Source organism: Passer domesticus, chromosome 1 (assembly GCF_036417665.1).
Source record: "Passer domesticus isolate bPasDom1 chromosome 1, bPasDom1.hap1, whole genome shotgun sequence".
In the NCBI taxonomy this organism is placed as follows: Eukaryota; Metazoa; Chordata; class Aves; order Passeriformes; family Passeridae; genus Passer; species Passer domesticus.
In genome coordinates, this window is record NC_087474.1 from 70,391,215 (window position 1) to 70,415,643 (window position 24,429).

The window sequence follows — 24,429 nt, forward strand, 5'->3', positions numbered from 1 at the left end:
TTAAATATTATGAAGAGCTTTAACATCTTCCTGACAGGCAAATACCAACTACATTTATGAAAGTTGAAAAAATCCTTCTGACATTGTACAAGAAATACTTACTCCTTATAAAGAAAATAAATTTTCTTAAGAATTTGCACACTTACTTAATATTATTGCTGTTTGTTAAAACCCAGTGATTTCATAAAATAGGCACATTTTTATTCTCTGCACTGAAAGCCGCACAAATTACAAGAATATTATCTGAATAACAAATAATCCTTACAACTTCTTCCACATACTCTTTGGACAGTTAGCTGATGCAAAAATAACAGTAGTACAGGATAAGTGCTTTTTGCTTAGCAATCTCCTCACTGCTGACACGCTGGCCAGTCTCTCTTTGTCTAACAGTCTGGCAGAAGGGCACACAGGCTCTTTCACAAGAAGGTGTCAAAAACATGAGAGCAAGTGAGTTATGAAAGAAGCTGCTTCTAGGCCCATAGGTAATGACACCTCACCTAATATATGAGGTATTAATTCATTCCTCAGTGTTTGGCTCTGAAGATACTTCCAGTAATGAATTTCAGGAGCTAAGCTTGCAGCACATACAAAAGCACTGTATTTTAAAATTTAGCTTTTTGTGGTTTGAGCTTAGCTGCCTGTCACAACAGTAGCAACACAGTAGTGTAACAAGTCATATCCCTTCCAATGTTTCTCACCTACTATGAGTTGAAACTCTCAGTTTTGAGCATTTTCTCACTGATCATTCTCTACATCAAACCTCATTTTCACAGCTCCTTTAATTAGCTGTGTCTGTCCAGTAACTCAGAAAACGCTGCTCATACCACTTTAATCATAGGCACCACTTTAAATCAAGGAAAAAAGCATTCATAGAACCACAAAAGCAACACAAAAGAATTGGTCATTTCTCACCAAGAGTGAGCCACATGCTGTAACAGAGAAAAACAAAGTGCAAACTGCAAATTAAAATGACTACATACAAATCACCATACCTGACACAAATGACAGACCTAATTTTTTTTCTTACTATTATCCTTTTAAAGAGAAGGAAAAACTAGCTTGTTAGCTTTAGCAATCCTGTTCCTTTTTACACTAGTAGGAAAAATAACCCCCAACTTTCAAGACAACTTTGCTCTTTTTCTTTCACCATCTTTCAAATCAGACACTTTCAACACAAAACCAAGCCTTTTCAGATTCTTGATCTTCAAGCTTCAGCTTGCTCCTCCTGTTTCTCTTCCATGTCTCACCAACAACCTTCTGTGCCTCCCTGTAAGTTTCTTCAAAGCAAGCCCTAACATGTTGCATATGCAACTTCTGTCTAAATAAATTTAAAAAATTATCCATTTAGACAAAGACTAGTTTCAAAAAAAACCCAAACAAAAAAACAAACCAAAAACAGAACTTCAATCTCCTGAGAATTTTCCTAGAATAAATTTAATAACATTGCTGCATACAACTAGTCCTTTGTGAATCTCTTCAGGAAATCTCAGTGTTCACAGAAAGCCAATGGATCACATGTGATTATTTATTATTTTTCTCCTCTCTTCTTTCCTTTTTCCTCCACACCCTGGGAAGTAATGACATCTAAGCGACATTTGGTGGATGAGTACTTCAGTGCTCTGGCAGGGACAGAGAGGCTCTGCTTGGGCAAGGCAGCAGCTCAGGTGGGCTGTACTTTGAAGAATTCAAGAATGAAGAAGCAAGAATTCAAGCTGGTCTGCACAGGCCAACACACAGGCGAAAGCCTTTACCACTTACCTGCATCTGAGCACAAAACCAAAGGCAATACAAGTGGGAAGTGCTGCTTCCCATGAGCCCTCTCGAGCAGCCTATCCCCTCCCTCTCTGCTGCTCAATGCAAACACCAGGTATGGAACTGAGTGCCCGCAGTGTGAGGGATTAAGAGATACCTGCCCCACCGAGGTAGCCCAAGGCAGGCTGTTCCTGGGGAGCAGCATTCCCAACGCCAGCTTTTCATCTCACAGCCACTCCGGCGGCGTGTGCCTTGCCTCCAATACAACGCAGTGCAATCCAGCAGCTGGCCATCACAGATGGTAGGCAGGGGGGCCAACTAGCCTCTTGTTGTTAATACTTTGTATTTGGATGCCTTAACTATGAAGAGAAGACATATTTTACTCTGTTACCTCAGGGCTTATCAATCCAAAAGAAAACAAATCAAGTAAAACTCAGTTGCACTTAGGAGAACTTTCAGGAGAAATCCTGCAGATTTAAAATAACAGTTCTAATAACAAAAGAACTGGTGAATAATTGCAAACAAAGAGCATCTCTTTAAAACAGAATAAAAAGTGATTTTTTTTTAAAGATGCACAAAATTAACTATTTTAGAACTTCAATTATATAATATAGAAATATAAAACTGCTTTGTGCCAGTCTCTGGACAGAGAGCATCTCACAGTAAAATTCGACTGTCAACAGCTACTGTTCAAAATTTCTGAGACTATAACCTACTTAGCAATGAAAGCCTCTGTCCTTTTACTTCACATAAAAATCAAAACCATTAGTCCATTACCAAGTAGTAATTTATTAAGATTTATTTGATTAAACATTAGAAAATGTGTTCAAAACTCAAAATAAATAGCAAATGCTTTCAGAACTGGAAACTATGAGAATGGAATTTTCATAACAACAATCATCATCTGATTTTAGAGCCATTCATTATTTAGCTATTCAAAAAAACAAATTTCAGACAACATGCACTAAAAATAAACTCTCCAAAACAGTAAATTGCCCCCATGCTGCTTTGTCATTTAAGCAATCACATTTTTCCAATAAGGAAGTTAATTCATTATACATTTATAAAAAATACATTTAATTCTTTGCATGGCACTCCCAAAGATAGACTCCCCACTAAGCTGCCTAACTCATTAACTGGAAAGAAGAAAATCCTGTGGTGTAATCTAAGGTTTGGTGCACAAATGATAAAAAATTGCAATTTCAGAAGACACTTGTCATATATTCTACATAAATATACAAGTAACTTCTCTAAAACTGAAGTTTCCTCACTTAACCAGTGCTCAGCGCTCAAAAAAACTACCAGTACTAGGAAGGGCTCAAATCCCAACCTATCAGCACAGATTCCACTAACAGCAGGTTTGGGTAGGTTTTTGTTTGTTTGTTTCAAATCTGAGCTCATACTCTACAAAAGAAAAAACTGAAGCAGATGTCTTCAAGAGCTAGAAATAAAAGTGTGCAAGATGTGTATATACCTTATTTTTCAAAAAAAATGTTAAATTGGTCACTGCAAGCTTAGCTCTCTGCAATCTACAGCTCTGTGATTAAAAGCAAAACACTCATTAGATTGCTAAAATATCGGGGTTTTTCCCTGCCCCTTATTCAGCATTCAGGGAGTCAATGAAAAGATGACCACATTTAATTACAGCTGTTACCACCTTTGCCCTGCCAGCGTGGCTGGTGAGCTTAGAAGAGTCCAAGTCAATATCCAAAACCTCATTCAGCTTTAAATGTTGGCCTCAGGAGCTGAGCAGAGTCTATAGGGTTACAGGTTGTGAGACTGGATGTCTGATGGGTATTACACCACGGAGCTGTGACACCACGAAGGCCCCGTGGCAAGGTGAGCGCGTAGGAGGCACAAGTCTGTCAGGCTGTGTCGTGCATCACAACATTCTGTCTGCTGCTATCATTAACACTTCTGCACTACTTTCTAATTTCAAGTTATACAATTGACTTTCAAAAGACACTTGCATGTCATCTGTCTTTAAAACAAGGTGCTGAATAATCTAGTCAAAAGGACTAGAAGGGAATTCACACAGAATCAAACTGACTTCTCCCCCACTGATGATGTACTGTCAAGTACTTAAAGCACTTTTAAATCATTATGCAAGCACTTTTCAGAATTAAATTACAAGTGTGACATATGGCATGAAATGAAGGAACCAGACCACAATGCTGTCACTGCTGTTAAAATCCTGTATCATTCAAAATGTGAACAAATCAGTTATACCACACTTTTTCAGAATTGGTACATTCTGAAACAGCAGTATCAAAGCTACAGCTTTTGGCATCATGCAGCTCACATTTTAATGTTCTTATACTGTGGCAGAACTGTGCTGCTGCAAGAGCTGGTGAGGCTGAGCACTGGGGCACTCCGAGCTACACAAACCAGGTATCAGGGCCGGCTCTCCCAATTCCCTAATGACAGCCACTCCCATTCCCACCGCTTCCTCCTGTTCTGTAATTGAGATACATGCACTGCCCACATACAGGGTCTGCCTGCCTCTCCTCCTACGTGGTGGTGGCTCTCCTTCCCCCCAGACACCCCCTCTAAACAGTGTAACAACAAACTGACCCCCAGTACAGAGCCACCCCCTATTTTCAATTCTGAACAGCAACTACCAAACTCACCCACCTGATAATTCAGAAGGAATTTTTCTTGTATACATAAAATAAAATTTCCAGTCAAACATTGCTAAATTTTATTTCAGGGAACTGCCCACTGTGGTAGACTGTGGATAAAGGATTAATTGTGTTATCCATATTGCTATTTAATTAAGATGGACCAAAAACCACATACACACACACAAAGATAAATGTTTTGCAGATTACCTGCAATATGTTCCACAGCTCTTCTGTAATTCCCAAGTTAAATACAAGCAAATGGCAAAAGCTGCTTTGCACCTTAAAATGAACAGCAAAACTGCTTCCATGAGTTTTTATGAAGGCCATGAGACCTTATGTGCTTGTTGATTTATCTGCCTCAGAGAACACAGAAGCAGAGACCTATATTCTAGAACAAAAATACAATTGCAAGATATTTTCTTCGTGTTCCAAGAAGGCTGAAGATACAGGACAAATGTATAAAAATAAGTAATCCTTCCTAGCTTCCCGGGGTCTGACACACAGATGGGTGGCCTGTAAGGATGCAGAGCAGTGAAGTGCAGCACCAGCTGGGAGCAACATCCCACAGCTGGAGCCCAGCCCCAGCACTGGGCAGTGGCTGTGAGCTGCCTGTTGCCCCTAACACTCCTGCCAGCAGCCCACAGCCCCTTCCCATTTGCACAGGACACCGAAATGTGCTACCGCAACAAAGGGATCTGTGTGCCCATCACCTCCTGCTTCCCAGCCTCCAGCAGCAGCAATCAGCCCCGATCTGGAACAGCAATGAAGGAGGGTGTCTGATTGCATGTTTTCATTATTTGATCAACTTTGTTGCTTCTCTTACCAAAGCTCTCAATACACTACTTATGTCAGCATACAGTAATGGAGCAACCTAAACCAATTTTGAAACCGATCGCAATTCAAGACAAGAGAACTTTTCATTTTGATAATGATTACTTCTTTTAAATTTTTTCTATCTATAAAGGCTTTAGTCTTACTAAAGAAACCAATGAATTACATTTTTGTGATATCTTTCATACATTGATTTTTAAAGTCAGCACAAATAAAAGATCATTTGAAAGAGAAAAGAATATGAAAAAAAAAGCTATCCAGAATATTTTTTCTCCATCAGTTTGCATTCCCTTCTATTAGTCCACCTCTCCACTGCACAAGCCAGGGCTTTCCCCACACACAATTCATCTTTTAGACAGCTTACATTGTCAGAATATTGCAGGTATACAGCAGGTTGACAGACTCCACTCACTTGGCAATTACTTTCAATAGAAAATAAATTATGCTGTTGTAAAAGCAAAAACCACACTCTTCAAGTTCTAATTAGTTTTATTAGTTAAAGCAGCAAATCTCAGAACAACTGCAGAAACTGAAAAAGAGCAAACAGAAAGCTGAACTCAATGTTGAAATTATTTAAAGGTCTCCAGCACATTAAATAATGCTTGTTAACTTTATTTCTTCAAGTGAGAAAAAGACAGGAGCTTGAGTGCAGGTTTTGGCTACATAGCTTCCCATATTTGGCTTCAAAACATGAAAAGAATACAACATAATTAGGACAGATGTGTTTACAAAGAAACAAGCTGTTGCAGGTAAGACAGACTTTCAAAACCACTACAAGAACTTAAAAGTCCACAGCAGATCAGAATAAAGAAAGACAAAACCCTGCATCTGACCCGCAATGTTCCCCTCTGGTAATCTTTTTAATGAAGCAGACCAGAGATAAGGACAAAGATACTTGAAATATTGTTCTCATGGTTATATGAAACACAATCTTTTGTTTCATAATGCACGGAGTTTGCAGTAAGCCAAGATGAAATTATAGCAAAAGAAAGTGTTAATAAACATATGCTGCAGATGACACAGGAACAATGTGCAAAATAAATTCACAGTTAGTTCAGCTTGCAATTGCTTTCTATCACTCAATCTAATTGTAAAAGAATTATTAAAGTGTCATTAATTAAACCACCAATTTATTCATAATTATGTACATGTAGTTAAAGCAGAATCTCAATAATTTAAAGCACTTAGATTTTTTTTTTTAATATCCTAAGGAGAGTAGGTTATTTGTAGCATACCAGATGTTTGCTGACAAGAAAGAAAATACACTAAATCAGCATTTTAAGCAACATGTAGAAATATGCCCATATAATTTATCTTGTTCAGATGATAAACAGGTACCCACTTAAATTCTCTGGGTCACATTTTCTGCCTCTGATAAAACTTTACTCTTTCTACAGGCATACACCAGCAGTGAGCTATTTCCTATAACAAAAGACAAGCTCTTAATATCTTCTTCTTCTTGCAAGATCCAAGAAAAAAGAGCAACTTCTACCACCTAGCAAGTGTCCCATTAATTTCAGTCAAAGTTCTGTGTGGAGAGCCTTCCATATGAAACTCTTTCTAAGAAGTATAATATTCTGCCAAGATGAGAATCAATGAAAGTATAACTAAGCCCTAGCAATAAAAGGTGAAGGTCTCCAAAGCATGAAGGTAAAAGGCTGTCAGGTAAAGAAGAAAACCTTCACAAACTGAAAAGAGTATAAAAGAAACATCAATTGGTTTAATAAAGACAAAGTGCTGCATTCTGCCTTGAAAATTTATTTTTAAGAAGTACTTTATGCTCACTTTGTTCTTTTTCATCCCTCAATAGTATTTCACACATAATCAATAACTGAGCCTGAACTGAGAGGGGAAAAAAATGAAGCCACTCTTCCAAATAGTACATCCATTCTAAAGTTTTGATCATAGTTGATCAAAGGAAATGGCAGCAGAATCACATTTCTCCTTACTGAGACTTGGGCAGTTTCATTTAAAAAGTGATAAAGACAGTAGCACCTAGGTTAGTAAAGAATTCAACTTCATAAAAATTACCTAAAGATGAGTTAGAAAACACTTTCCATGAGATAAAGGAAAATTATGTAAAATTCTCCTGTCTTCCCTCACTTCCCGTAAGTGCAAGAAAACCAGCCTCCCTCCTCTGCAAGAGAGATAAAGACACCTCATGATATCCTAGTAACCCAAGTGCAGACCCACAGAGTGAAAACATAAACACCAAGGACGCACATCTCAGAAGACTTCATATGAAAAGGAAAATAAAAAGTATCTTCCCCTCCCCAACATTTTCCTCCTTATCTAGCAGCTTCTGAAGCTTACAGTATTTTGTAGAATCACAGAGCAGCTGAGGTGGAAAGGGACCTATGGAGATCCTCCAGTCCAACCTCCATCCTCAGCCACAGGAGCAACTGGAGCAGGTTGCTCAGGGCTGTGGTCAGTTGGACTTTAAATGCCTTCATGGATGGAGACTCTGCACCTCAAGAGACACGTTACAGGATTTTATCAAAGTCACTATTAAAAAAAGAAGCTTTTTTGATGTTTAAATGGAATTTCTTGTGTTTCAGTCCATGCACATTGCCTTTTGTCCCATCACTGGACACCACAGATGCAAATCTTAGCACAGACAGGCACCATTTACTTGCATCAGCAGCAGGGACATCAGTCAAGTGCTGCACAGAAAGGTCTGGGAGCCTTCATCAGAGAAAGCAGCAGATATATTTAAACAGGGCTATTATAAACCTGATGCCAGATTCCAAAGTTAGGAAAATAATACATTTATGCTGTTACTGGCTCAATAATAGGCAAGAGAAATCTTCAGATCTTATATAGTCACCAGAAAGTAAATGAACCTGCAGGTCAGGCCTGCTCAAACTTCTCTAAGATTTGAAAATTTCCTTCTTTCTTATAAAGGTTTGAGACAGACTCCAAGTTCCATCCTGTTTCAAACCTCTGCATCTCAAATTCCAGGCTTCAACTCCTCATGGAGGGTAATAGTTCATAGCAGCTACTCCAACCCAAAGGAGTAATACCACATACCTGCTGGCCAACATCCACCCAGGCTAAGTCTCCCCAAATGTGGCAAATCCCATTCCAGCAGTTAGCAAGGCAAAGGTATTGGCATCTTTTCAGTTTTCACACATCATCACCGACTGGAAGAAATCATTACCTTCTCCATGTGGCTACTGGAGAGGAGAGTTTGTGTGATGGAAAGGAGACAGTCCTGGACAAGTAGTAAGCAGCTCATCATATTCTCCTTCCCTCAGAACATTATTCTATCTGTGGTTTTCCCAAAGAGTTCATCCCTACTAGATCTTACACATGGCTGAAGGAATCTCAGTAGCAAAAGCCTCATATTAACAAAAAAAAAAAAATCCAAATTGTAGATATGTTTCCCCTAAACACTGTGATAAGTAGACAGAAACTGACAGGTGGAAAGTTTAACTTAATTTTTAATGCAAAACCACTCCCCCTTTTCCAGTATTTCAGTCACCATAAAACCAGACACGAGTGACCCCAATGCAGAAATTTAAACTGGAACTAGCTACTTAGCGAGGCCTTAGTAACAGATGCCTGACTTAGTCCAAACAGAGCTAAGGCTCTTTGATCCATGCAGCATTGTCCACACTGCAGGTGGACTGGCAGCCACCTGCACCCCACCCTGCTGTAATGAGCAACCACTGTGTGACTAACAAGAGGTTCAGGAAATCCCCTCCCTGCTTCCAGAGGCAGTCTCTTTCTATTTCACATCTTTCCAAAGGTCTAAGATACAGACGTCAAACTGAGATACACGAGAGACACCTGTGGCCAGGTGAGTAGTCACCAATCAGCTTATCCTCTGACTGTTCATATGGGCATGCTTATTCTGCCACCTGGCTATTTCTTCCCCAAAAATCAAACATTTATTAACACTGCTGGTCATTCTTCAAATCTTTATCTATCTTTGCTGATCAAGCACTAATAGAAACCACCAGTGAACGTTTCCAAAATGCAGAAGTGTCAGCATTTGTACTAATATTTGCATCAACCATGCAACTCATCCATATTTTCTGTTTGTCAAAGCCCCAATAAATCAGAAGAAAGCTACAGAAGTTAGTCCAAAGGCAAACTCATGCTAATAAGCTACATCTGGAGTTTTAGATTAAATACATCACTCCTCTGCTTAACAGACTTTTACTCTAAGATCCCTGACTTTCTAAGGCTCTTATCAACCCAAATCCAAATCATACATATGCCTCCCTGAACCAGGCCTGCCTTTTTTTGTGGTACCTCTGTTTACACAGCTTATCCCTTATCACACTGCCAACACTGGGAACCACAGCAGATGGTCCCCTCAGACACAACTCTAACAGGTTTTCTCCACTCCCCCATTCCACTTATTTTTTTGTGCAAACAACTGATAAGGAAGGCTGCTGCAATGATTTACTGATATCTGAAGTTGAAAATTGACAAAATGCAAACTGCTTTTGTTCGCCCCACTACCCCCCATGAACTGTTTAACCTCTTAACTACTAAGCAACACAGACAAAGAGTATTAATAATTGTACAAACCATACAGTCTGCTAGATTAGCATTTCAAACACAAGCAGTATTGATGAATTTAAAGATCATTACTACATAACTTTAAAAGTTATGGCAGTTTCAACAAGCAGCCTTAACTATTAGTAAAGGACAAATCCTTTACTATTAAAATGCACTGGTTTGGAAATGCCTTGAAATTATGTGCAAAACCATTGCCAACAGTCTACTGAAAACAGGCTCTCAAGCAGAATTTAGAATATAGACAGGATATTTCATTTACATTTGCTTTTGTCTAACAACCCCGAACAACCTGAAGCTCAGTGACATAAAAATGAAAATGTTCTCAATATTGCTATTAAAAAGACAGAAAGATGGTTAAAACTAAGCTCCACATAAATTCTATTAAAGAAGCCAGGCTCTTACTACTGGAGAACATAAATTTGCAAAACCAATGCAGCAAAATGTTGCAAAAAAAACCTAGAGGTCTGCAAGAGCATCTCAACTAACCATCTATGAAGAAGCATCTGCAAGTAGACAGTAATGAACCAGACAGACCCAGAGGGCTTTCTTAAATGTAGGTCATGCCTGTCAGACCATAGCAAAAGACACAGTAACATTTGCTGAAGAGAACCCCGAGTTATTATTACACTACATTGTAGGCAGACATTATTAGTTACATATTTGCAATGATCGCTATCTGATATTTAAGAGGAACAAGGAAAATCTGCATAAATTCAATAGCTGTATTGTATTTAAGAGTAAGAGTCATAAAGCATTCCTTATAACACTTCACACTTTACATGCTTCTCTCTTCATGAACTGGTAACAGAGAAGAAAAATTTCTGTTGAAATCCAATGTTTGTTTTATACCAGGGATTGGGAGACCAGCGAGGAAGGAGGCCAAAAGGTGGTTTATAAAAAGTAATTTTTGCTGGTTTATGTCATATTAAGATGAAGACTTAAATTACCTAATTACTGAAATGACATGGTTTAAACCTTGAGAATTATTACTCTTGATATCTGCAGTGTTCTCTTTCCTTGACTGATGTTTTCAGTATTTGATTCTGGTGCCTTGTATTTTGTTAGACATAGAAGACTCTATAATATGTGGAGACAGATATAAGAACATGAGATAGCATAATGGAAGTACATGTACCAACAGCCTGATGCCTGGCTGGGTTTTGTTGACTTTTTTTACTCACAAGTAACACAGAAAAAAAACCATGTAAGAATTCAAGAAAAATTCCTGACAACTAAGAGAGTCAGCAGATTAGAAATGCAGTTACTTTTTAACTGAAGATCAAAAAATTACATAGTTAAAAAATTAGTATTTCAAAGCATAATACAATGAAACCAACATTACTCAAAAACACGTGGCCCTGCAATCACACATATGCATCTCCTGCTGTAAAATCAAGGACACAAAACAGTATTTATTTCTTTCTAGAGGCCAGTAAGACAAGTGAGGAATCTCTTTGCTTAAAAACGATTCACAGTCAACTAGTAAACAAGAAAAAATGCTGTAAGATTCACCATTGATCAATCTTTCTGGAAGTAAGGTATTGGGTAAACCCATAAACACTATAAATAGGATACATAAAAGACTGGAACATAAAATTTAACCAATAAATCTCCACACTCAAGAAATTCTATAATTAGACAGTAAAACTTGAATTCAAGCTAGAAAATTAGCTAATGAAGGAAAAATTAAGTACAAAAAATCTGATTGCTCATTCTTTGTTCAGCTAGTAGTCATCAATCATGAGTTCAAAAGAAGAAGAAAGATTCTTCATTGGCCGGCAACAAAACTTCCCATTCAGAGCTCACTTATTACAGGTTATCAGTGTTTACATTTCTCCTGTGAATCTACAGAGATGACATTTACCAGCAAAACCCAGTATAGGATAACACCTCTTTCAGATTCAAACACAATCCATGTGCAGATGCAGCCACACTAACACAAACATTTTTATATTTGTTAATAATTCAAAATAAATTGGGGTGGTTTGGGGGGATGGGATAGTTATTTTGTTTGACTGATTTTCAGCAATTTATGTTCTTTACAGGTTTCAGATTTTAAAACTGTTTCTCTGAACTGCTTAGAGCTGAACACTCTACAGGTAACAGCTTTGGACCTATGTTCATTGCAGTCTCAACAGAAGTAAAACAGATAACATACCAATAGGCTTTTCAGTCTTCAAATCTTTGAACATGACCTCCAGTAATCATCAGAGTTATTTATTAATTTTTAACAAATGAAAAGAACTACTGGAAAGATTTCCTGCTGTCATATTACCGTAAAAAGCAATTAATGCAGCAGTACATTGATGAGCTTTCTTGCCAATAACTATCATTTCTACAGACACAGGCATGACCCTCAGTTTTGCAACTGTAAAGTTTTGTGCTGACTGAGAAGTACTTAAGTGCTTGAACTTTACTTGACTTACAATCAAACGAAAATTAGTGCCACAATGTTTGTGTTGTCAGAGCTGCAGTTCTCCTTTAAATATATGAGTTAAAATAACTTTGCTGTAGTGTGATCAGGGATAGAATGAATGGCAACATTTAGGCTATTTATCTTCTTCTGGGAGGTTTAAGAATACACATGTTAAAGGAAGGGGATGCTGTGGTCACAATCAAATCTCTAAAAGATCACAATGCTGTTCACTGGAGAATATTTCTTCTGAGAAACATAAGAGATAGAAGTTTGCTATCTGACCACAAAATCTACAATTTAGACCTTCCTGAAACAAAATAACAATTTCTAAGACTAATTGCATGTATATAAACAACTAGAAAACAAATTAGATCAATTTTTCAAGATACATGACAAAAACCCACACAGTGCACACTGAACCATGCAGAACCTCAATGCTATCACTGAAATGTTTTAAAATCTTTTAATAAATACTTTCACAAATAGGAAAAAATAAGTTCACATAATTAATTTCTAAAGCATTATCACAGATTTTACCTGTACATACTGTAAATAAAGAATAAAAATAGCATACGCATTTCCATTTAAACTTGCCTGAAGATAATTATGAATGCACTCTGGCTGAACTTCAAGTATTCAGATTTTAAACATTAATTTACTTTGACTATGTGCATGTCAAAATGAAAGATTGCTGTCTGGATCCAGACATGCAGTATTAATACTGAACACGTGCATTCATTTCAGGTCAGCAGACATTCCAACTCTACTTCAGCAGGTGGTAGGAATGGCACTCTAATTAAAATCTATATTAAAAAGTTCACAATGGGCTATCTACTCTGAATTGCTTCCATACAGAAACATCACTACAGCTGAAAGACTTAGAGCACCTTCCCTCAAAACATATGAATGACCTCTCACATAAACCACCTTTCTGAACAATTTCTACTTTTTCAACCTACTAACTGATTTTTTTCAAGGCAGCCCACTAAAGATTTCAGCACTCATTTAAGGTACAAAGGTACCAAAGCAGTTCTTCAAAATAGTCTCACATTTCAATATCAAAGCAACGAAAAAGTGATAAAGAAAGCTCATCCCCTATTAGATATTTGTCTCTGGTCAATCACTTAATAAAATTATTGCCTCTCATAAGTGATACATCTGAGAACAGCGTAAACAAAGTCAAAGCAATCTCAGCCTGGTAAAAAATTTAGTCACAGTCTCAGGGTAAATCTGTTTGGGGTTTGTTTTTTTCTAACTTAACACTTTTACATTACACTTTCGGGGTGAGGTTTTCGGTTCGCAGTCAACATATACCACACTGAAGGCCAGAAATATCCTGACGTTTGACAACGCACCAAGTTCTTCAGTTACAGTGCTTCGTATAAACAACAGAGAGCACTAGCTCCACACAATACCCACAGGCCACCCACTCCTTGTACCTCACTTCTGCTGCTGAATGAGGTGATGGTATGACACCCAGGCTGAATGCAAGTACTTAGACTTTTATGGCAACCACAGCAAATGAACTGGATAGGGAGATACCCAAAAACCCTGAAATGCAACATGTAAACCAAAGTTTGTTCCCCAAGTGTAACGGATAATTGCATTAAATACCTTCCAAGAAAAGAGTGATATTGGTCTTCTAACTCAGAAGTCAAATATGTCCTTTTCTTCTTCAGATTTGAGAACAACTAAGGATAAACTAAAGAACTATTCTATTACTTATAGCAAAACCAGACTCTTTCTTTTTAATTACCATTCCCATACAAGGACTAAACCTTCCACAGGGAGCATCAAGATGATGACAATTCCAAAAGAATTCTATCTTTCTTTCAGAAACCACTTGTTTCTCTGGACTCATACTGATGCCCCACGAAGTGAGACTTAAAGTGTGGCCTAATCCCTTCTCTCTTGAACATCACCCACGGCATACACTCTTAGACCTCCATCTCTTTACTGGCAGTAAGATCAAACTCATGCAAATTGTAGCCAAGGACAAATTTAAATAATGTTGTATCCCACACAATTTACTGTATTTAATGAGACTCCTGTGTGGAAGTTATTCAAGTTTGAATTGTCAGTCAAACAATATTGGATAGCACCTGGATAACAGGTGCCACTTTAGATCTATAAATTCAAATATGATAAACAACAATGACACAAGCTTAAGCTTCTTCTACAACAGTTGAACAGCTGTTCGTCATCAGATGCTTGTGAAGTTTTCAGCACTCAAAGAAATGGGTCTTTCCAAGTGTAAGCAGAAATAAAGGAGCATTTTCCTTCCCTGGGTACAGTATCTTGTTTTCCTCCTGCGTGGAACTATCCATTGTACTTCCTTTTAACCCAACCAGCCCAGATATTTAAAATGTTAGTTTGTCTAGTGCAAAGCTAAAAATACATAAAAGTATATTTGACCTGCTTCTTTCTCCTATCAAACCCTTGTATTTAAAATGGTTTTGGTTCCTCATGAGAAACATCTATTGCCAAACAGCAAGAAAATCTATATATAATAGTTAACTACTAATGTTGCATTGAACTTCAGTTACAAAACAGCACATTTCAGTTTGACTATTTATTTACAAAACAAAAACATCATGTAACCCTTAACATACAAGGACTAAGAATATTTAACACATCATATTAGGGAAAAACTTTTAATAGTCTTATTCTTTTCACAGACACAAAAAGAAATCGTGTAAATATTGACATCATGGATAGAATTCAGCCAAACACTGTGCTGGTTTACCAGACAAACAAGTTCACAGCTCCATCACAGAATGTTAGACTGGTGTCATTGCACCAAGTGGCTCCTCCACCTTCTGTTTTGCTTCTTTTAGCTTATAGGATACTGCTCAGTGTATAAACACAGGGTATATATACAGAACTGGACTGAATCTGTTTCTTTTCAGACAGAAATAGCATTTTATGAGCAGGTGGCAAGACAGTCCAATAAGCAGATACTGTCCATTGTCAGATGCACAGACTGATCTGCAGCTGTTTACAGGATGTGTCAAGGAACTGTGTACCTGCTTCTCTGCTTTAATGGTGATGTATGAATCCACAAATAAAATTATCACACGAGGCACAATCAGAAAGACATAGCAATTACACTTGCCAAAGCAGAACTGGAACAAGGATCATTTTTATCAACTTATTCATGGCTAACTAAGTTCATTGTAGAAGCTCTGAACTTAAAACACAAAACCTCGAGCCCACACAAATAATAAAATATCAACTAACAAGAAGTAAAAAACTGGAAAGTTGCACTGAACTTGAAATTGTGTTGTCAGCCTAACCACATTACCTTCATGGTAACTTATTAACACACTTCACATGCTTACCTCTACACACAAAAACTGAAAGAACTGTAAGGCTGACTAAACATTGAAAGGATTTATGCAATTTAGGAGACGATAAGGTTAAAACAAAATACTTGGTCTTACTGTATTAATAACTGGGTATTCACACCTTTTCAAGCTATGCATCTCTCTTAAGTGTCTTGCCTGAGACCAGAACTCCCCATAAAATGAAAGGAAAAAAGCCAACACACTTGAATTCCTTACCTCCAGGGGGTGCTTCAGGAAAGCAAGTATATTTTCACTTAGCTAACCAGACCTAACTTAGAAACTTAATTATGGGATGTATGGGAAAGCACTTTTTGAACAACTATTTTGATAGATATTTGAGCATTCCCAAGATAGTGCTTTGTTTATCATCACTTTGGTGTAGCAGCTAAAACGTACATTTAAATAAGCTCAGAAAGTCCCATTTCAACAGTTTTTTGCTTGGGGGCTTTTTCAAAGTTTTTTCATTGTTTATTCCAGACTGACATTTTTGAAGACACTACTCTATTTTCAAGGTGTAACTATTAAAACATTTGTGAAACAATGCTACAGAAATCAATGCTACAAAATCAGACTCGGTAGAGGTTAAAAAATACATGTTTTAGCATACAGAAAGTCATACGAGTAGTTCCATTTAAAACACATCTTAAATCCACCTCATTCATCAGGCTTTAAATCCTTCATTTTAGGAATCTGTTTCTTGAGGATATGGTTTGCAACATAGATGGCACATGTGTTTTCAATCCTGGAATGTGTCTAAAGCAACTGGGTACAACTCAGTATCAAGTACCACACAGTTTGTTTCACAAGTCACACACTCCTTGATGTTAGCAAGACATTAACTGGTTCCACACTTTCCACACATCAAAGTTATTCTTGATTTAGTTCCTGGTACCTGAAGTACATGTTAAGGGGAGTAGAATTGCTTTTACAAAAAGCTAGACTATATTAATGAAAATGAAAAAAATACAGCTATGGAAGCTTAAAACAAGGTTTTGCAGGCGTGAGAGGCTGATTAGCGGGCATTTCTGTGTCCCAGGTCTCAGAAAAACAACAAACCCAGCCCTAGTCCAGAGATGTTCAAATTTTTTTCCTTTGTATATATATATATATATCTCAAAATTTAGAAAAATGTTTTCAGTTTGCATTAATTTTCCTTTTTTTGTGTGTCCATCAACAGTATGTTTGAAAAATGCAGACCCCTTAATTACCTTATTGAATCACAATTTGGGCATGGATTTCTAGAAAGAAAAAGAATAGTCCTTCAACAGGTGGCTCTCACAATGACGTAAGAACCTACAAATCAGTTCATACAAAAACATTATTTTCCTTATAAAATCCTTTTCCTGCAGAACCAAATTAACTGAGATACAGGAGGAAAGATCTCAGCTTGAATCAACTACATGTTATTAATTCATCCTAGAAGCTGCCTTACTGCTTCAAACCAAAGGCTGTGAAAACCTGCAAAATAAGAAAGAGAATTATGTTAAACTAATTCTTACACATTTTAGACTGAACTACCTCAGAAGCACTGCATCATGATCAGGGATCAGCAGTTATGGATATATTTCTGGAGTTATGCATTGTTTTCTAAACTGAGGAAACTTTCACCTAAGACAACAGATCTTCTTTGGTGTCCCATGGTTTAAAGATACAAACATCTAACTTCTGCCATCCAACCACATACTGCAAACCAATCCAGATCAGCATGACTTCAATGTCTTGCATTACATATGGCTAGAAAATACTTTCCATTTCATTGTGGTGTACAGTATTCCTAAGTCCACTTCTTCAATACAAATGAGATATCCCCAAAAACTGTGGAAGAAAAAGTTCTAATAAAGCTTTTGCTGCTAAAGAAAAGCAAAATACTTTTTTTTCTGCTCAATATTTCCTTAGAATCTTCCTATAAGAGAAGTTGTTCTACTAATATTTTTCTTCTTTTTTTTTAAACCTAAGTGTTATGCCAAATATCACATTTGCTCTTTAGTATGTGCAAGGTAGCACACCTGGAACTCCAAGTACAAATTTATCAACTCATTTCAATTAGTGCCAGGAAGGTGAGTCAAACTAGAAATGTTGTATATACACAATGCAAATCATCACTGATACACCAGTAGAGGTGTGATCCAAGACAGCAACCAGCAAGATCTCAGGATGTAAATGAAGAATATACTCCAACAAATAAATCCATGTAATCATTACTGTAAGAAACAACTACAGCATTCAGCAACTTAATCTGTTCCCCCCTTCCCAAAAAAAAAAAACAAGTAAAACACATTTAACAATGGAAAAAAAATTCATACATGCACACAGAAAACATGCAGTCTGGTAACATAAATGCCACTTCTGCACTTCACAGACCCTTTGGAGTTTGGTTGGGGTTTTTTTAATGATACATATAACAAGCTGCAGCTGAAGCAAACTTTCTTCTTTTGCTGGAAGAATCCACATCTTTAAGAGATGCAAACTTTCCTGGTGTACGTACCTGAGACCCATGAAAATCTGCCTTGCCAAAATTTCTAAAATGTTTTTAAGCATGACAGTAAAGGAAACGGACTGCTTAGCACATTGTACCTCCCGCACAGTGAAAAACCTTTTGCTAACACTGATCATTATGAAAAAACCTCACGCCATCCTGATTGGACACACAAAATCCTGGCTGCATCACGTTGCAAGCGTCTTAGTACCACACCCAGAAAGCTTTATTTGGATATGACATTTTCCATGAACGAACAACTACTTGCTTACAACTACATAGTACACTTTGAAACCAAAAGTCCAATTTTAGGACAAAGTTGAAACAATTTTAAACTTTCCCAGCTAAGATTCTGAAAGTAAAGAAAATAAAGAGTTCATAAACTAGCATGAACATACATGGATGATGATCAATTAATAAAAATCATACAAATCCCTCTAATCTCAAAAGACTTTTATACTAATCACTGCTTCATTTCCTTTGCGACCATATTTGAAGGGACAGTGGATCTCATTTTTTCGGAATAATCTTCTAGGATATTTACACAAGCCTAATGTATGCAATGCTCCTCCATTATTAATAATTTCTGTGGGAAACGAATCAAAATGTTACCTCATTTGCTAGGGTTTCCTCTGAACTTTAGAGTCCTTTCAAGCAATGCAAAGCAAGGCCGTGAGCCAGGAGATCATTTGTAGTGGGATCAATTAAGTGACTAAATTGAAAATAAAATTCAACAAAATGGCATTTTTAACCTAAATAAATGTTAATTTAAGCGGGTCTCGGGAAGCGGTTGCAGCGCCCCTCAGGCGGCAGCGCGGTCTCACAGCGCCATCTAGCAGCGAGTGGCTCACAGGACGGCGTCACTGTGACACCGAGCGGGACACTTCACAAATTAAAGTTTGTAAAATCCTCACTCGTTTAAAGAAATCCAAAGAATCCACGGAAGTGACCCGTAAAATTGCCACAAACAAACCTAAAGCTGAAGCTTTACAGACCGAATCTACACCAACCACTGCAATTCTCTTCACATTGGCCAAACTCTGGCCTCACAAAAGGGAGGTGTTAAAAGCATCTTTGATAGCTTATTACTTCTGCAAAAGTTTTTCTAAAAATTATCTGGAAAAGCTAAGTAGGCATTAGTAAAACTCTTGCTGTAATGTAGTCCTGCACAGTTCTTATTGCAAGTCTGACATTAAACTCTGATCTAATGTTTCTTCAATGTGTTACCTTCACTTATTTTAAGTGGCCAAGACTTCTTTGCTTGTCATGACTTAAACTGTTGAAAGATCTCAAGTTACATACACCAATAAATCCAGGGTTTCTAACGTACTGGGTGGGGGGAGGATCTTTTAAGGCCCCAATGAATGGCATCAAGATGGATTCTTTACCAGATCAAGTTGCACAAAATACTTGCAGAAATCTATCACGGCACAAAACACTAAAACAAAGCATTCCAAGTCTAAAGCTCTAGTTTCACAAGCACATAATTTAACTCAGCACAAGGAAGCCTTAGTGCTAAATGAAAGACAAGCCATCTCTTGTAAGCCATCTCTTGCCCACTCAGTCCAGGTAATACTCTGCCTTCTTTCTTTCTCAATATCTCAATGCATATGCATAGACACTTACTAAGATTTGCACTGAATCAAACCAAACAACTAATATGATTTTACATTAAAACAGCCAAAAAAAAAAAAACAAAAGGTGACAGAGGATTTTTGAAACCACAGTGGGGAAAAAATAAAAGCAAATAACAGAAGTGTGATGACAATCCTTCACTTAACAATTCAGAGATAGTATTACTAGGAACGGTTATTATGAACAACAGTGGTGGCCCTAAATGAGCTGTGAAAGCAAATCCTTAAAAAAAACCCACTGTAAATGTCTATAAATTAGCAGCATTCACTTCAGACACATTAAAAAATGGAAGCAGAGAAGCAAGACATTCTGACAAGGATAGTGGACAAACTAGCACCAAGACATCAACTTCCCCATCTTCAACAGTTTTATTCAGAAACTATTTCCTGTAAGTATTTTTCTGTGGAAGTCTATTTCAGTATTTCTCATCTTATAAAAAAAAACATTAAGTCAATTACGGCAGAGTATGATCAATGTTTCAGCTGTCCTGGGACTTCAATGGGAATGTTTCATAAACTGTATTTTGAATAAGGCAACAAAAAACCTCCCTCCTCTACATTTATCAAAATTGTACATGCTAGATAAACATACTAATGTACTTGAAGATTGATGCAAATAAATAAACTGGAGAATGTCCAGAGGAATGGAACAAGAAAGGTCAGAGCTCTAGAGAAGATGACCTATGAGAAAAGCTTTTAGGAATTAGGTCTACTTAGCCTAAACACAAGATGCCTATAGAGAGAAGGCATAACAGCATTCAAATATGTGGAAAGGTTGCTACGCAAAAGAAAAGAATCAGATGTTCTCCGTACCCACTAAAGAACACACAGGCAGCTAAAGGCTTAACTGTGCTAAAAGGTATAGGTCACACACTCGGAAACACTTTTCAAACAGAAAGGCAGTTAATCATCCAAAAGGGGTTATGAATTCTCCATCACTGCAGGTTTACAACACCCACTTAAAACAAAAGCTGCTGAATGGCCCAGCCCTGGGAAGGAGAGCTCACCATGCCAGGTGCCTTTTGGCCTATGATCTTCAACAGCATACAGCAGTCTAATAGGAGGCTCTGTCAGTCATGAACACAAACTTACACCCTGCAGGTGGTGAGGGAAAACAGTTCCACTTAAAATTCCTCTCCCAGTCCTCCTTTGCATCAGTTTACACTCCAGAACTAAACCCCTCTTCCTGCACCTGGCAGCTGGGCTGCCTGCAGCAGGTGAGCAGCATCAGACTGAGGTGCTGATAAAAACTATGTGAATTCCTCCTCAAGGCAGCGAAGAGCAGAGGCAAAGTTCACAGCCCTCTCCATTTAAATGTAATTCTGCCTCAGTAAAGAGAGGAACCACTGACAACACTGAAAAGCTGCACTTGTAAAACACCTGGCAGTCACCTACAAAAGAAGACACTGTTTTTCTTGCTCTGCTGTGTTTTTATTTGGAAAATCATGAACAGACTCAAAGACAATTGTGAATATGCAAGTTTTCCAACAAGCCTTTTTTAACAAAAAGACACAAATATCATGGCAAAAGAGTTTGTCAAGAAAATCTCCTTCCTCTCCTTAGTTTCCTGGAGTTTGGAGTTTTATGACAATCAAGCTTAAAAAAAAAAAAAAAAACCTGTATCAATCAGATTTTTCTCCTGTAATAGAAAATTCTGGTAGTGCTTTTCTTATTCTACTCTAGTGTTATAAAGAATATCTGGAACCATCAGTGATATATAAAGGTGACTGCCTTACAAGAGAACTTGTTAATTTTTTTGCTTTCTAGTGAGACTGCCAAACCATATTCACTTTATATTCTCCTTCCATCACTGCCAATTATGAGACTCAAGCTTCTAGTTAAATAACTACTGGATGCTCAAATTTACCATCATCTGATGGTCTACATGTTTATGTTCACAAAGGAAAATTAACATTTCCAATGGGAAGTGAATTTTTCAAAACATGATAAAGACAAGTAGAAAAGTGGTGACCCATGAACAAACAACAGAATCTCAAAAGTCATCTATCAGTTAGGGAATCAATTACAAACAAGCACACCCTTAAAACCTAGCCAACAAAAGCTGAGGGTCCAAAATGCCTAATAAAATCTGCAGTTCAAGTTTTCTGTCTTCCATTAAATTGCAGGCCAAAAAAATCACTTCTCTATACACCAAAGTCTTGTACCAATCAACATCAATTCAGTTTTGGCACAATTAACTCAGAATCTATTTATAGTTACCCAAGACAAAGTTCCTGCTTAGCTTCTTTCTGTAAGCAAATTCCAAAGCCAGGGATTTGAGACGAGACAAAAGCTAATGTCTTCTGCTCAAAGAGCCTGGTCCTCAGCACCAACACTTAATCTGCTAACTCCTACTGGTAGCACACAAAAGCTACAGGATTCACAGCAGCAAATGCAAGATTGATAGATGTGCATTTCTGTAGGCCCATCATGCCCTGGCTAAGCATGAGTGTTGGAAAGACTGCACCAGCTCAGTCAGCTTAAGGTCCCCATGGGTGCTGCTTGGCCACAACAGCTATCCCACTTTCTCCAAGTGGTTGAAAATAGCACAAAAATCACAAAAACTGGACAAGACGAGGCTGAGGTTTATTATGAACAGCAGAAATAGGTTATGACAAGATAAAATATTCTAACACACAGTTTTATGATGCAGTAAAGTCATTTCTTTGCACATCCTGAGATGCAGAGCAGCCTTACCACTTCTCTCAGTGAGAGGGCTCACTATCTATCCAGTATTGCTGAGACTAAATAATTACTCAGTTTCTGTGAAACATTATGAGCCTGTGCGTAACACTTGGTTTCAAATTAGACTTTGGAGTACAGCAATACCAGAAAAGAGCAGGACTGAATGGTTATTCTATGAACACCACCAGGAAGATACAGGTTATTGTATTTGCAGGGTCCCTCGTGGCAGGAAATAATGATGAATCTGACTCCATGTTCTCAGAAGGCTAATATATTATTTTATAATACTATATTATATTAAAGAATACCAAACTATACTGTACTAAAGAATACAGAAAGGATACTTACAGAATGCTAAAAAGATAATAATAAAAACTCCTGACTCTCTCCAGAGCCCTGACACTGCTTGACCCTGATTGGCCAGTAAGTCAAAACAAATCACAGCGAAACCAATGAAACAATCACCTGTTGGATAAACAATCTTCAAACACATTCCAAAGCAGCAAAACACAGGAGAAGCAAATGAGATAAGAATTGTTTTCATTTTTCTCTGAGGCTTCTCAGCCTCCCAGGAGAAAAATCCTGGGCAAAGGGATTTTTCAGAAAACATGAATGCAACAGCAGCTCACATGGGAGTCTGCTCCAGCTTTGCTTCAGACGGTAGCACGTCATTTCACTATCACAGAGCTCCTTCCCTGCTAACTTAAGGGCCTCCTGGGGCACAGTTCTACTGCCCCCAGAGGTACAAGGGACAGACTGTCCTTTGACAACTTGTCTCCACTATCTCAAACATCATTCAGATGAAAAGCTTTTACAAAACTAAATTTAAAATACTTAGATGGCAAAAACAAGAAAATTATACAACTTAGAGGTTTCTGAAGATAAGCTCAAGAAAATTATATGCAGTCAACATGAATAAACTAAAAAAAAAAATTAAGAACTTCCACAAGCCTTAAGTTAAGGACACAAAATACACAAGCTAAGTACACAGCTAGGTCTTACCCAGTGTAAACTTAGGATGTTAATTCACAGCAGGTAGCATTTTGCCTCAAAAAAAAAACCATTAAATCACATCCTGTAAATTGTTTCGAATTTGCCTGAACAAATGAAAAAGCTAGCTTTGGAAACTTAGGATAGCACCACAGTAGTGACAAGAGTTACCAAATGCTAGCCTGAACAACCTGAAGGCACCCAAACAATTAAATACTGATGTCCAACCTGAAAATCATCTGCCTTTACACTCACTTTTATTTATGCTCTAGTAATACATTTCAACAAGCAGTGTTTGTTCAGTAGTCCTTATGGTTTTTAGTGTCTTGGCGAAATACAGTGAGAGAGAGTATATAAGGTTATTAAAATTAAACAATCTTTTAATCGTTCAAGTAAAACGGTACATTGATTGTTATAAGCAAACTCCTGAAATAATGTTTCAAACATAAAAGTAACCCAGCCTACTCAGACCAGCAAACAAAGCAGAAGGTGCTTCCAAACAGAATAGTTCTTCAAAAAGGTGCATTTAGGCAATTACACCTCATGAATCGCATATCAACACAGACTAGAAGGGAAACTGTGTCCAACACAAAACATAGCTGAAGCTAAAAAGTGATAACCCTCGAGACAAAACAGACCTTCGCAATCGACAGCAAAGATGCCAACTAAACCGGCATAAGATCAGAACGGCAGCAAGTCACTTAAAGCGGGTTTATTCAGCCGCCCACGACTGCATTTCCCGGCGGAGGTGCCCGGTGCCCGGCGCTGCGAGCCCAGCGGGCGCGGCGGCAGCGCGGCACTCCTTGGGCGCTGCTGCCCCCTCTCGGCTGCTCCCGGCACGGCACACCGACCGCGCCGAGGCTCCGGCCCGGCCCCACCGCAGAGCTCGCCTCGCCTCTCAAACCTTCTCCAGCTGAAGAAAGCCTCAACTATTGCATACCTTACCTTATCCCAATTGTCTGTGTGCGTGACCACTGTACAGACATTCTTTTAGAAGGAAACCAGAAGGGTAGTGTCCAAACTCACTCATACGGCCAATCGGGCCTGGGGAGACACAGAGCTGTATCACTTATTTTAAAAAAGGCATCAATTAAAAACACAGATGAGCTAAGATGCAGCAGACACACTCCAGGGATAGGAT

General features: G+C 37.9%; 1 protein-coding gene and 1 long non-coding RNA gene across 6 annotated transcripts in view; both read right to left on the reverse strand.

Annotated features, from left to right (window-relative positions):
- Window positions 1-24,429, reverse strand: part of CDKAL1 (CDK5 regulatory subunit associated protein 1 like 1) — a 378,983-nt gene that overhangs the window by 340,575 nt on the left and 13,979 nt on the right. The window lies entirely within an intron of this gene.
- On the reverse strand, window positions 14,714-23,907 carry LOC135302417 (uncharacterized). Its single transcript, XR_010364036.1, has 2 exons — window positions 18,592-23,907; window positions 14,714-16,961 (listed from the first exon to the last, which is right to left on the reverse strand). It is a non-coding gene; the product is annotated as an uncharacterized LOC135302417 (long non-coding RNA).